The sequence below is a fragment of the Vicia villosa genome, linkage group LG1 (genome assembly GCF_029867415.1).
Source record: "Vicia villosa cultivar HV-30 ecotype Madison, WI linkage group LG1, Vvil1.0, whole genome shotgun sequence".
NCBI classification, from domain to species: domain Eukaryota; kingdom Viridiplantae; phylum Streptophyta; class Magnoliopsida; order Fabales; family Fabaceae; genus Vicia; species Vicia villosa.
In genome coordinates this window covers 149,523,589-149,537,109 of record NC_081180.1, presented here as the reverse complement: position 1 = coordinate 149,537,109, position 13,521 = coordinate 149,523,589, and positions in this window count along the sequence as shown.

Here is a 13,521-nt window from a genome sequence, read left to right as displayed (position 1 = left end):
GTATAATAGGGAGAAGTTATCTATTTTTGTAACGAATTTTCAGTTTTTATTTATTATTATATAATAATTAATTAGTTAAATTGCTTAATAACAAAAATCGTTTCTATTCTCATAAGTAATAATTAAATTAAAAATAAAGCGTCACAATAATTAATTAATTAATTAAATTTTTAAATAATAGAAACTATTTTTATTCTCATAATTAATAATTAAATTATAAACAAAATATGGTTCCTGAAACCCACTAAAACTCTACTATATCAATTATTAAATTATCTCTTAATTATTAAATTATTATTGTTTCTTTAATAATTATTTCACTAACTAATTTCTTTATTCCACTATCTCTTTTAATTATTAAATTATTATTTTTTGATAATCATCCTACTAACTAATAGTTTTGCATATAAAAAATAATTATTTTAATTATTATTTTCAATTTATTAATTATTTATTGTATTATTATTAGTAGTAGTATTAATGACACTAATAAAACACATTAAACACAATAACAATTAACTATTTAATTGCTAAATAATTGAAACCGGTTTTTTCATAATTAATAATTAAATTTAAAACAAAACGTCACAATAATAATTTATTAATTAAATTGTCAAATAATAAAAACGTTTTTTTTCATAATTAATAATTAATAACTAAAACCCCACTACATAAATTTATGTTGTTTACTATATTAAAATAAAACCAAACTTCCATTCTTGACATATTTTTAGTGGCCACGTTTACTTATGTATGATGCATGTAACTTAGCAAGGGATCCCACCTTTAACTTTAGTCATGAATCTCATTTTCATATAGTTTAACCACAAGAGATTTTACCTTGCCTTACTCTTCTTAACATGTCATTTTGTAATAGAAGTTTCTTACACGCATCCAAATCACACTATCAATATTCTTCAGAGCATACAATTTCTTAGTATGTAATTTTGCAAACTGATTCATTCTTATTTTCTTCTAATATTTATTAATTTTGTTATTTGTTATTATGTTTTATAGGTGTATTTTGAAGACATGAAATAAGGTTTGTTCACAAAACTTTGTCACTCTCTCAATTTTCACTTCATAAATTAGTTCTTTGTTATTTTCATCTAATATTTATTGAAGTTTGCTATTGAATGATTATGTTTTTTCAAGTGTATTTTGAAGACATAAAATAAAATTTGTTCATAAAACTTCTTCAATCTCTCATATTTCTTTTCATAATTTAAGTTCTTTGCTATTTTTTTTAATAGTTATTGTTGTTTGTTATTTGTTGATTATGTTTTTTAAGGTGTATTTTGAAGACTTAGCATTTTAGTAAATATCATGGTAAACAATATTTTTTATTTTTTTGTGTCATATTTTTTTATTTCCTTCCATTCTTAATTTTATTATTGTTTATTAATTTTAGTTATTAATATTTGTATTTGTTATTTATGTTTTTAGGCATATTTTGAAGATTTTGCATTTTTATAAATATTATGGTAAATTAAATGAATACAACATAAAATATTTATATAAATTTTTTTTCAATTTATTATATTGTGTTTTATTTTTATTTTTATTTATTCTTATTTTATTTTATTCCTAATTTTATTATTATTGATTAATTTTTAGTTATGTTTATTTTGTATGTATACATTTTAAAGCATCACATTATTTTTGGTAAAGAAATTTAAGAAAATGGATTGTAATATTTTTATGTTTTGTTATTTTTATTATTTTTACTCTTTTATTTATTATTTAATATTCAATATTTTTGTTTCAATTATTAATAGATAGTGAACTATGACACAATAATCTCTACTAAAAGAATGATATTCTAATTTGTCTTTATTTGGCATAAATTTTTAGTTATGATATTAAATGCTTTGTAAAGAACTCCAAATTAATTTCTTAATCTTAAAATTTAAGATTTTGTTTCTCATATATATATATATATATATATATATATATATATATATATATATATATATATATATATATATATATATATATATATATATATATATATATATATATATATACACACATACACACACGCTTTTGAAAAATAATAGTACAATAGTATTATTAGTTAATTTCTATAATCCATACAATCTCATCCCATTGACTCCATAATCAAACATGTGACAATGGCTATATTAACATTATAATAATTGCAAAATATTAATTAAAAAAATTAAATCTTTAAATTTATTTTTATTCTTTAATTTTAATTCAATTTGTGGTTATTTAATAACCCACAAACTATAAACAACAAATCCTAATTTCTTTTGTGTAATGAAGGACTAGAAAGCAAATCTACATTAATAAATTGTAATCAAATGCTTACTTAAACAAATTGTAATCAAATGTTTACTTAAACAAATTCTAATCAAATACTTGCCAGAGAAGTCCCTTGGTTGTAAACTTATCCTTCAACCTTGGGGTACTTAGTTCGAGACTTGGCACCAAAAAAAATTATCTTATATATTAAAATTTATTTTAAATATTTTGCTTATTTTCTAAAATTTAATTCTTATATAATTATAAATTTATTTTGATAATTAATTTAACATTAAAATATTTTAAATATTAAGATAATAATATATTTATATAATAATAATAATAAATAATAGTAATAGATAATAATCATAATAATGATAATCACTAAAAAAATTACCAACTAATCTAATTGTTGTTTTATATAATATTCATTCATTAAAATCATTAAATTTTTAAGATATAAGCTAATTGATAACATTTTGATAGTTCTTATGTTATTAAAATTATATTGATCTTTTTTATTACTCTTTAAAATTCAACATATTCTTAAATATTATAATAAACTCATATATAATATTGATTCAAATAAACTCATTATAATAAAATCCTACAAATATAATCAACTGATCATCTATATTATTCTTAAAATTAAACTTTTTCTCAAATATGTATTTATAAAACTACATATAATAATTAAAATCATTCGAAAAACATTCCACAAATGAAACAATATAATAAATTTTTTTGATAAAATTTAAAATTTCATAAACAATGACAACAATATATTACAGGACTACCGCGCAACGCGCGGGTTATATACTAGTATTGATAAAGACAATAATTTGGCCGCATCACTACCATTTACATCAATATTTACACAAATAAAAAATTTACAAAACATAAATCAAACATGAAAAATGACTTCAATAACTTCATATGGAGTATCTACACAATATCAGAAAAAACATATAAATTTTGACACTAAAAATAATTCAAAATCCACTTTTAAATATGATATACATTAAAAGTAAATATTTAAGTTTAAAAGAACTCAAATAAAACATTATGCAATTTTCACATTAGTTTTTTCTTTTTTTTTTTTTGACAAGATTTACATTAGCTTGAAAGCCACCAAATCAAAGTCAATACAAGCAGAAATGCACATGTTGTTCTATAAATTCATGACAAAATCATGATATATAAGCATTTCTATTTATATAATATACAAAATTTCACTAATTTACTCTGATTCATTAGATTTAATTTCTCCCACACCACAAATTTTATATAAATCAAATGATAATGAGCTTAAAAAAATATCTCATTCACATTTATAGAATTTTCTCATTGACACTTAAAAATAAAAAGTGTCACAATACTAATATTAGTAATTTTTCTTTTGATAAAACTAGACAAACACTCCTTTGCACAAATTTGATCTAAATATTATTATTATTTTAAATATTAGTAAAACATGAAATATAATACATTTAATTAAATAAATACAATAGAATAATTAACTAATATATTTAAAAATAAATAACATATTGTTAAGATTGACTTTAATATATTTAAAATTAATATAAATTCATAATTCAAATATTTTAAAATTAACAAACAAAAATTAAAAAATGCTAACAACACTATAAACTAAAATTTTAAAATTGACTAAAATTAATAGAGAGTTTCCGGCAACGATGCCAATTTGATTAGATGTCGTACACGGGTCAAAAACGAGCTTATAAGAGTAATATATATGAAAGCGACATTAGAGTCGTATCATAAAGACTCCTGAATTAATTTAACCAACTGAATGGAACAAACGGGGAATTTAAGGTTTGATTTTGACTATGATTAACATAATTTGATTAGAATAAGATTAACGAGCTAATCTATCGATTCAGGTTCTGACTTATTACGATAAATGCGATTATTGTTAAGGAATGTAAATCAATCGAAATAAATCAACATATTCTACAAAATTCGAATTAAGCAGGCAAGAAATAAAGAATAATATTGAATTAGGCATCTAAATTAATTAACTTAAAAATTATAATAACCTCAAAGTAAGGTGGAATCCAAAATCAGTAGATTAGCCTTATTTTCTAATTTCTCGTAAACTCTGAATACCTAACAATAACACTGGGTTTTAACTTAAATAAAACAAAAAAAATGGGCTAATAGAGCAATCGACCCGAAAAACACAAAATCTACCCAAAAACTAATTATTTTCTTAAGTCTGGAATGTAAACCCATTATTTGTCTCCTCTTCACTCTGAATAAGATTCTAACTTCAACATGAAACTTGTAGATTTTCCTCTCAGATTTTCAACGCACCAAATGTCATCTTGAAGCTCAAGTTATGATCTACATAGTGAGATAGTGTCAAATTATTTCTTATTCAACAAATAAGTAACGAAAATAAAATAAAGGAAAAATAAAACTAAACTTAGAAAACAAACTAAAAGCAATAAAAATAATAAGAAAGACAATAAAATTGACGTAGTACAATTGTGAAAGATTGTGCGTCAAAATGAATTGATCAAATTCTCCCACACTTAAATATTCGCATTCTGAGTAAAAGTCTAAATTCAAAAATTCAAAACAGAATAAAAAATAAAACATGCAATTTCAAAGACTTTCAAATCACAAAGGGGTAAGCAAAATTCTCATTCTAAGCTTCAAGGACTATTGCGTTAGTGAGTAACTTCTTTTTTTCTTTTCTTTTTCTAAGCAAAGTTCTCGTTCTAAGCAAAAATTCAAAATAATAAGAAAGACTATATAATTGTTTCCTTCTATTCTTTTCTTTTCTTCTTTTTTTCTATTTTATCTTTTTTTTCAACTTTTGAAATATCACAATTATACTAACTCAACCCCACATAACTCCAAACAAGACTCATTCATCCCCCTAAATAGCTTAATAACATTGTTTTTCATTTTTAAGCTTGTAATGAGTTATAAATAAAATATGGGATAAAGAGGCTCAAAGGGGCTTCAAACAAGAGGAGATAATTCCAGGGATGGTTTTTTGACTAAGTGGCTAAAAATATAAAACAAACGCAAATTGCCTTTTGATAACACCGAAACACACCACTTATTCGACTCTACTCGCACATGTTTTATTGTCATTTTTTGTTTTTATTTCTAGTATTATGCTGGTATTTCTTCTGCATTTCAAGTACTTAACTAGGTGAGAGACGTTCACGAAGAAACGAGGCGAATTGGAGGAAAATGACGAAAGAGGCATGTTTTGCACTCACGGTGTCAAGCGTGGAGTTCACCATGAGGTGGATAACGTGTCCCATGGCCCAACGGTCATAAGGACCAAGTCTGCTCATTTTGTGAAGGTGGCATTCGCTACAAGGGGAATGGCGGTCGCCATCCTTTGAAAAGTTGTGGCAGTCAAGGTAGTTGGAGATGTCATCCCATTACTCCTTTTTTTTCTTCTCACACGAATCCAGCAGCTATAACTTCATCTCCAAGGCTTGATAGTATTATAAATAGGTGTTATACTTCAATTTTTCAGGCATCCAAGCTTAGCATACATAACCTATATACTCACTCTTGTAAAAGCTATAACTCTTTACGCCGGGGAGTTATCGCAGTGGCATTTGTATTGAGTTTGGAGCATTTAGTTTGTAGCAGTTATTTTCCTCAGTGTTTACATTGCGTTCAAGTTTGGTGTTGTTTATTTCTGTACCAGATTCAAATCTTCATTTGGAGCAGGTTCTTATTATCTTCAACATTATTTACATTCTATTTGTTTTATCTAGTTATTTTGCATGTGTATTGTTTCTCTTGTCTCACTTTAACTTCGAAGCTTTATTTATTCCATTACATGTTCGTAAGTTTAATTGAATTTCTTAATATGTTTAATTCCATAGTTCAATCAAAAGCATTAATGTTTACCATGAGTATGTCCAACTAATTTGTTAGTGCTGGAATGTGAGGATCGTCAATTCGACGGTACTCTGTCTGTTGTTTCTTTAAAATTACTATTGGGGTTTGTTTTGGTTTTAATTCAATTTTTTGAACTTGATTTGATCGGTTTCTACGAGAGTAGAGCCGTGAACACGTCGGGTAAGATCGAAAGTCGTTTGATACTTAGGAATACAAATATTTTGTTTTTGGTTAATAATTACCTTGAGAGCACTTTATTAATTAATTAGGAGACTTTAATATTTATCGAAAGTGATTTTAAAACTATTAGCGGGCGCGTTTATAGGTTTAGGATCCGATTATCCGAGCGGAAGCCGGGAACCCTTTTAAGTTAAAATTTTCAATCAAAATTTCTTTTCAAATGAGAGTAAAGGAAGCTGATTTCTATAAAAGGATTTGCTACTTTAACAAAAAATGCAACTGGGCACGCGAAAGCGAACAGTAAAGATTAGAGGGTAAAATATTATTCTGAATACGCGAGAGCGACGATTCCTTTTTAATTAGTTCTTTTTAAAGGAAGCAAATATTGCCCCGTAAGTAGTCCTACTTAGAAATAATAAGGGTATTCTTGTTCGACGAGAGCCGCATTACAATATTATATATCTAAAATTATTCAAAGTCTATTATTTTATTTTGATGTTTTTATTCCAAATCTTCTAACGATCGCCTTAAATAAAAATCGTAGCAAGAGTAAACAATAGATAGATCATTATGTCTCTGTGGATTCGATAACCATTTATATTACTCTGATACACTCCGTATATTTGTGGAAGTAACCTATCAAGTTTTTTGCGCCATTTCCGGGGACCAATTACGTCAAATATCGTAATCCTGTTGTTATACCATCTAGATTAAGGCACCCGTTTTCTGGACAATGCGAAGATCTCGCAATACCGAAGCTTTAGTAGATCTAATAAAAGAACCATAAAGATACGCACATGCACAAATTTTGCTCCATCGAATTAGGAGAGCAATGGAAGAAGAACAAGACCATAAGCCACTTAAGGATTTTTCCTTACCTTCTAATGAAGAACCTCATTCAAGTATTGTTAATCCTGCAATCGTTGCTCACAACTTTGAACTGAAACCCGCTTTGTTGCAAATCATGCAAAAAAACCAATCTGATGGTCTCCCAACTGAGAACCCAAACCAACACTTAGAAGTGTTCATTCAACTAGCTAATAAATTGAAATCTAATGGAGGAAACCCTAATTCGAACACCTATAACCCTAGATGGAGGAATCACCCTAGATGGAGGAATCACCCAAACTTCTCTTATAAGAATAAGAACTCTATTTTCCTCAAAACACTGCACCTTAGAGACCACCAGGTTTCCTAGATGAGAGACCGCCATAGCCTATTCTATCTACCCCTCAAAAATCAAATCTAGAAAAGATCATGGAAAATTTCATTTCAGCTCAAACTCAGCAAAATAAAGAATTCATGAATCAGAACTGTAGCGGTGAAATTGGTGAGACTAGAGTCATGGGAAAGACTTAGCTCATTTTTAAACAGAGTCGCCACCGCGCTTTATTGTTTCCAAAAGGAATGGGTGAAAGAGTGAATAAAACCCACAGAAGTTTTTAAAATCAAAACTAATAAATTTCTCAGAGATCTAGCTACGGAGGGTTTGTTATACAAGGGGAAGGTTTTAAGCACCCCTCATATCCATGGTACTCCATGGGAACCCCTTTGAAAATGTTATTATCTTTGTTTTTATATACCTTTTGAAAATCCTATGTAAATTTGTTTAAAAAGAGGGTGGGGATGGGAAAAGAAAGTTTCTTTTGAAAATGAGCTCGATAAGACATCGCGTCTTAGGCCTACATACCCCTTTAACAATAGGAAAGTCAGAGCTTCTGTAGTTCCTCTTAAAAGGAAAATAAAAGGGGGCCAAAGTGGCCAAAATCTTTTTGGGTGTGAGCTTTAAAATACTCACATGTTTTTTTAAAAGATGGTAAAGCTTTAAAATACTTAACAAGTTTAAAAGGGGATTAGGCTTTAAAATACCTAATGAGTTTAAAAGGTTAAGCTTTAAAATACTTAACAATTTTAACAACAAGGGACCAAGCTTTAAATATTCAAGGTATTGTTAGGAGAAGTTTCGCTGGGAATAATTCTTCTCTTAAGACCAATGTTTTAAAACAAAAGACCCATCTTTAACAATACAAAGGTCAATGGACTAAGAATAGTTTCACCGGGAATAATTCTATTCTTCGTACCAAGGTTTAAAAAACAAAAGGGTTTGGTTAAGATTTAGCAATACTAAGCCATAAAATAAGATTAGGTAAAAAGCGTTAACAATACTTTAAACTTAAGATAAAAAGAGATTGGAAAGGGAATTTGAGTACCTTGAAAATTTTAGTCAATATCATTCCCATCCTTTTGGACAAAAACAACAAACTTAAGCAATCAACAATGGATACCTCAAGTGTGTGTGTGGGATATCATGTGACACAAGAACAAACAAGTGAGTATGATAATCAATAAATAAGAGAGAGATGGATGTATCTAAACCCATGGATTCAAACTGACTGATGAATGATTGATATGATGAATAAACATGGGGTTAGATAAACAATATATAAGAGTAATTAACAAGATAATGGTTAAAACAACAATTAAGTACAAAACAAGGATTAAATCAACAAGTAAGTACAAGATAACAAACTTAATTAATCATGGATGAATAAAGATCAACATGTTTCTTTCTTTTTTGGGTTAGGGTTTTAAACCTATGTTTTTTTTTGAACTCAGAGCCTTCAACACTCACCATAAAACATACACCATCAGGCTAGCGCGTGTGTAGTGATAACATGGGGAGTTCAATGCAATATAGTGTAAAACAAGTAAGCGCATGTAAAAAAATAAAACCAAAAAGGTCTGGGGCGAGGGGGAGTCGAACCCCAGACCCTATGGACGCTTTGCAAACACACTTAACCAACTCATTTGTAACGATGTAGTCATAAGGTATATGACTCTAAAACATTATATTTTGAAACTGGGCCAGGAATGGAAATTTTAGACTTCATCTTCTCCACTCAGCACACGAAGAACAACAATAACACATCAATGGAGGGAAATTCAAACATTCTCAAATCTTAATCGTTTCAAACAAAATAAGACTCTAAACGCATCAGCATGGAATCACGAATTCAACCATATGCCTTTCAAACATTAATTCAAACTGTAACTCGTTAATTTCAGACGAAAACATATGAACCTTAATTTTTGTTTTCAAAATTAAATCCTTAAAACAAACAATCAAGCCCTAAAACCTTAGGGCTATCACTCCCTAAATATTTCTAAACAGATTGGTAACAAGAAATGTAACAATTGATACCTAAAAATATTAGAGCTCGAATTCAAGTTTCTTACCTCTGAAAATGGAGCTCTGAATCGTGCCTTAAGTTGTTCCAGAAGGTTCCTTTTGATTTAAGTGGCTTCAATGATCCCTAAGGATGCTTTTTGGGCAACCAAACAGGAATGAGTACTTCTCCTTCTTCAAACACAAATCGATCTACACACAGAAAAATTTATGGCTAGAATACATAGTTCTAGGTGTTACAGATCAAGATTAAACACTTGGATAGCTTCTATATGCAATATAGGAAGTATCTGAAGGGTGAATTTTGGTAAAATGCAAATGGTGATTTTGTGTTTCAGGCCTTTGGTAGGTGTTTGAATGTTATGGATAGCTTCCAAATGATAAATAGAAGCTATTTGAAAGGTTGATTTAGTTTGAAAGTGTTTGGTTTGGATTTTGGCTAGTGATGAGCTTGAATGAAGCTTTAATGGTGTGAAAATGATGATTTTTGGTCAGGGGACCTTTGAGAGGTTGAGGAAGGTATGGACAGCTTCTAAATGATGTTGTGAATTTTGTCTAAACTTTTGGTTGACACCCAGAACTTGTGGAACTCAAAATCACTATGAAAATGCAAAGATTGGAAAATGAGAATTTCAAGTGAGGTAGTGACTTGGAGAATTCTGGTGTATTTGATTAAGATAATGATACTCTCTATTTATAGGAAAGAATTAGGGTTTTTTGAGGGAAAAATCTCAGAGTTTTAAGTTCACATGTGATCTTTGTACCTCTTTGCTTGTTTGTGAAGAAATGAGAAAGTTATGGTTTCAATGGATGGTACAAACTTTAAGCATGCTTGGTGTGACCTTGGTATGAACTTTGGGAGCTTGCTTGTGATGTTTAACTTGCTTTTGGCGCAAAGGAGACATGGGAGAGGCTCAAGGAGAGTGGACTTTGTGCATAAAGCCTCTTTATCAAAATGGAAGTGTGATCGTTATGCCATTAATGGAATGATCACTTGGATAATGTCTTAAACACTTGGATTATATCTCAAAAGCAAGTGTAATCTTCTATTTATGGTGCTTTGAACAAGTTATATGGGCTGCAAGAAAGGAATCTTTGCATTTTAAATGGTTTTGGTTCATAACTTTTTCATTTTCATTCTTGAATTCAAGTGTTCATGGTGCCTTCTTCACAAAATCATAACTCATTGATCAAGTCATGGATTTTCATGCTAGTGGTCTCTATGGAAATCCCTTGCTACATAATTCAATTCACTTGTTGAAAGTTTCCTCAAACTCTTTTTGGATCATGGAGAAAAAAGGCCATAAAGTTAGGAAAAAACTAGGTGAAAATACATAGAAATTTTTTAAGTTTTTTGAACATAAACCTTCTTAATCCAAAATCTCTCAAAATAATAACTTTTAGCCAAAAGTTGCATTTGTTAGAACAAGAATTGTTCTGATCAATATTCTTAGTTTTGATGATAACATTATATATGAATTTTGTATAAGACAATGTGGTACTCTAATCCTATGCATTTTCCATTTCAGGAAATATATAAAGAGTATGCACAATTCAGCGCAAGAAGCACTGACTCAAAAGGTTCAAGTATGCAACATCAGAACATGCTCTCGCAAGACATCAGAAGATGGTCAAGCAGAATCAGAACATGGTCTATGAAGCATCAGAAGAACTTGAGTTCAGAAGCAGAAGCACTGAAGTTCTTAAGGTATCACGCTAGAAGCACTTCAAAGTCAGAAGACAAGAAGATGCTCTGCACCAAGCTGAATGACTCTGATATTCAAACGTTGTATCTACAAAGATCATATCAGAAGCAAGTACAAGATGACAGGCTACGCTGACTAACAAAAGGAACGTTAGAAGCTATTAAAGGCAAAGTCAGTTAAAGCGGGAAAAGCAAGGCTCGAGGTAGTTGACAAAAGAGTGAAACATTAAATGCAAAGTTGTACGGATCACGCAACGCATTAAATGCTCCCAACGGTCATCTTCTTATAACGCCTATAAATAGAAGTTCTGATGAGAAGCTGAATACACAACTCTTGCGCAAAATACATAAACACTGTCAATTTGAAAAGCTCTCAAACTTCATCTTCAACCTCACTTCACTTGTAATATCTTAGTGAGATTTAAGCTTAGAACTTAAGAGAAATATCATAGTTGTGATTATAGCTTTCTAAGAAGCATTTGAATACTCTTGTAAACATTTATTTTATATTGATTTGTAAAAGGTTCCTAGAGTGATCAAGTTGTGATCAGAATACTCTAGAACACTTAGAAGTTTCTAAGTGGTGTATTTCCTAGAGTGGTCAAGGTGTGATCAGAATACTCTAAAAAGACTTAGAGGGTATCTAAGTTGAAAACCATTGTAATCAAGATTGATTAGTGGATTAAATCCTCAGTTGAGGTAAATCACTCTAAGGGGGTGGACTGGAGTAGTTTTGTTAACAACGAGCCAGGATAAAAATAACAAATAACTGTGTTATTTGTTTTTATCTTAAGAGTTTTTAAAGTCACACTTATTCAAACCCCCCTTTCTAAGTGTTTTTCTATCCTTCAATTGGCATCAGAGCGCCGGTTCTAGGTGCAAGCACTTAACCGTGTTAGAAAAAGATTCAAGGTAAGAAAAACACTAAGTCAATATGGTTGATACACCCACTACTACATCTACTTCAAATGATCAACACAACAATGGAAATGGAAATGGATATTCTAGACCACTAGTATTTGATGGTGAAAACTTTGAATACTGGAAAGATAGATTGGAAAGTTATTTTCTGGGTCTAGATGGTGATTTGTGGGACTTGCTTGTGGATGGTTACAAACATCCAGTGAATGCTATTGGAGCAAAGATATCAAGACAAGAAATGAGTGATGATCAAAAGAAACATTTTAAAAATCATCATAAGTCTAGGACTATTCTGCTGAATGCTATTTCTCATTCTGAATATGAGAAGATATCAAACAGAGATACTGCCCATGACATCTTTGAATCATTAAAGATGACTCACAAAGGAAATGCCCAAGTCAAAGAGACAAAAGCTCTTGCATTAATCCAGAAGTATGAAGCCTTCAAGATGGAGGATGATGAAAACATTGAAACAATGTTTTCAAACCTTGACTGTTGGATTAAGAGTGCTTGACAAGGGATATACAAAGGCTGATCACGTCAAGAAGATCATCAGAAGCTTGCCCAGAAGATGGGGCCCAATGGTGACTGCATTCAAGATAGCAAAGAATCTGAATGAAGTCTCTTTGGAAGAACTGATCAGCGCCTTGAGGAGTCATGAAATTGAGCTGGATGCTAATGAACCTCAGAAGAAAGGTAAGTCTATTGCATTAAAATCTTTAAATAAAAAATGCACTAATGCTTTTCAGGCTGAAGAAGAAGATTCTGAAAAATCAGAATCAGAAGAAGAAGATGAACTGTCCATGATTTCCAGAAGGGTAAACCAACTCTGGAAACGTAAGCAAAGGAAGTTCAAGAACTTCAGAAGTTCTAAAAAGCCTGAAAGAGGAGAATCTTCTGGAAGCAGAAGAAATGACAAGAAGAAGGTCACGTGCTTTGAATGCAATGAGCCAGGACAATACAAGAGTGAGTGTCCAAAGCTTCAGAAGGAGAAGCCCAAGAAGAAGTTTCATAAGAAGAAAGGTCTTATGGCAACTTGGGATGATTCAGATTCATCAGAATAAGAATCAGACTCTGAAGACGAGCAAGCCAACATAGCATTGATGGCTACTGTGGATGATGGATTAGAATCTACATCAGAATCATACTCTGACTCTGAAGAGGTATTTTCTGAACTATCTAGAGATGAGCTTGCTTCCAGTTTAGCTGAAATTCTTGAAATCAAGGCTAAGCTTAGTATCAAGTACAAAAAGCTGAGAAAGCTCTTTGTATCTGAAACTAAGAAGTTTGAATTAGAAAATTCTGAACTTAAAGAAAAAGTTTTAAAACTATCCAAAGATGCTGAGTCATCTTCAGGTTC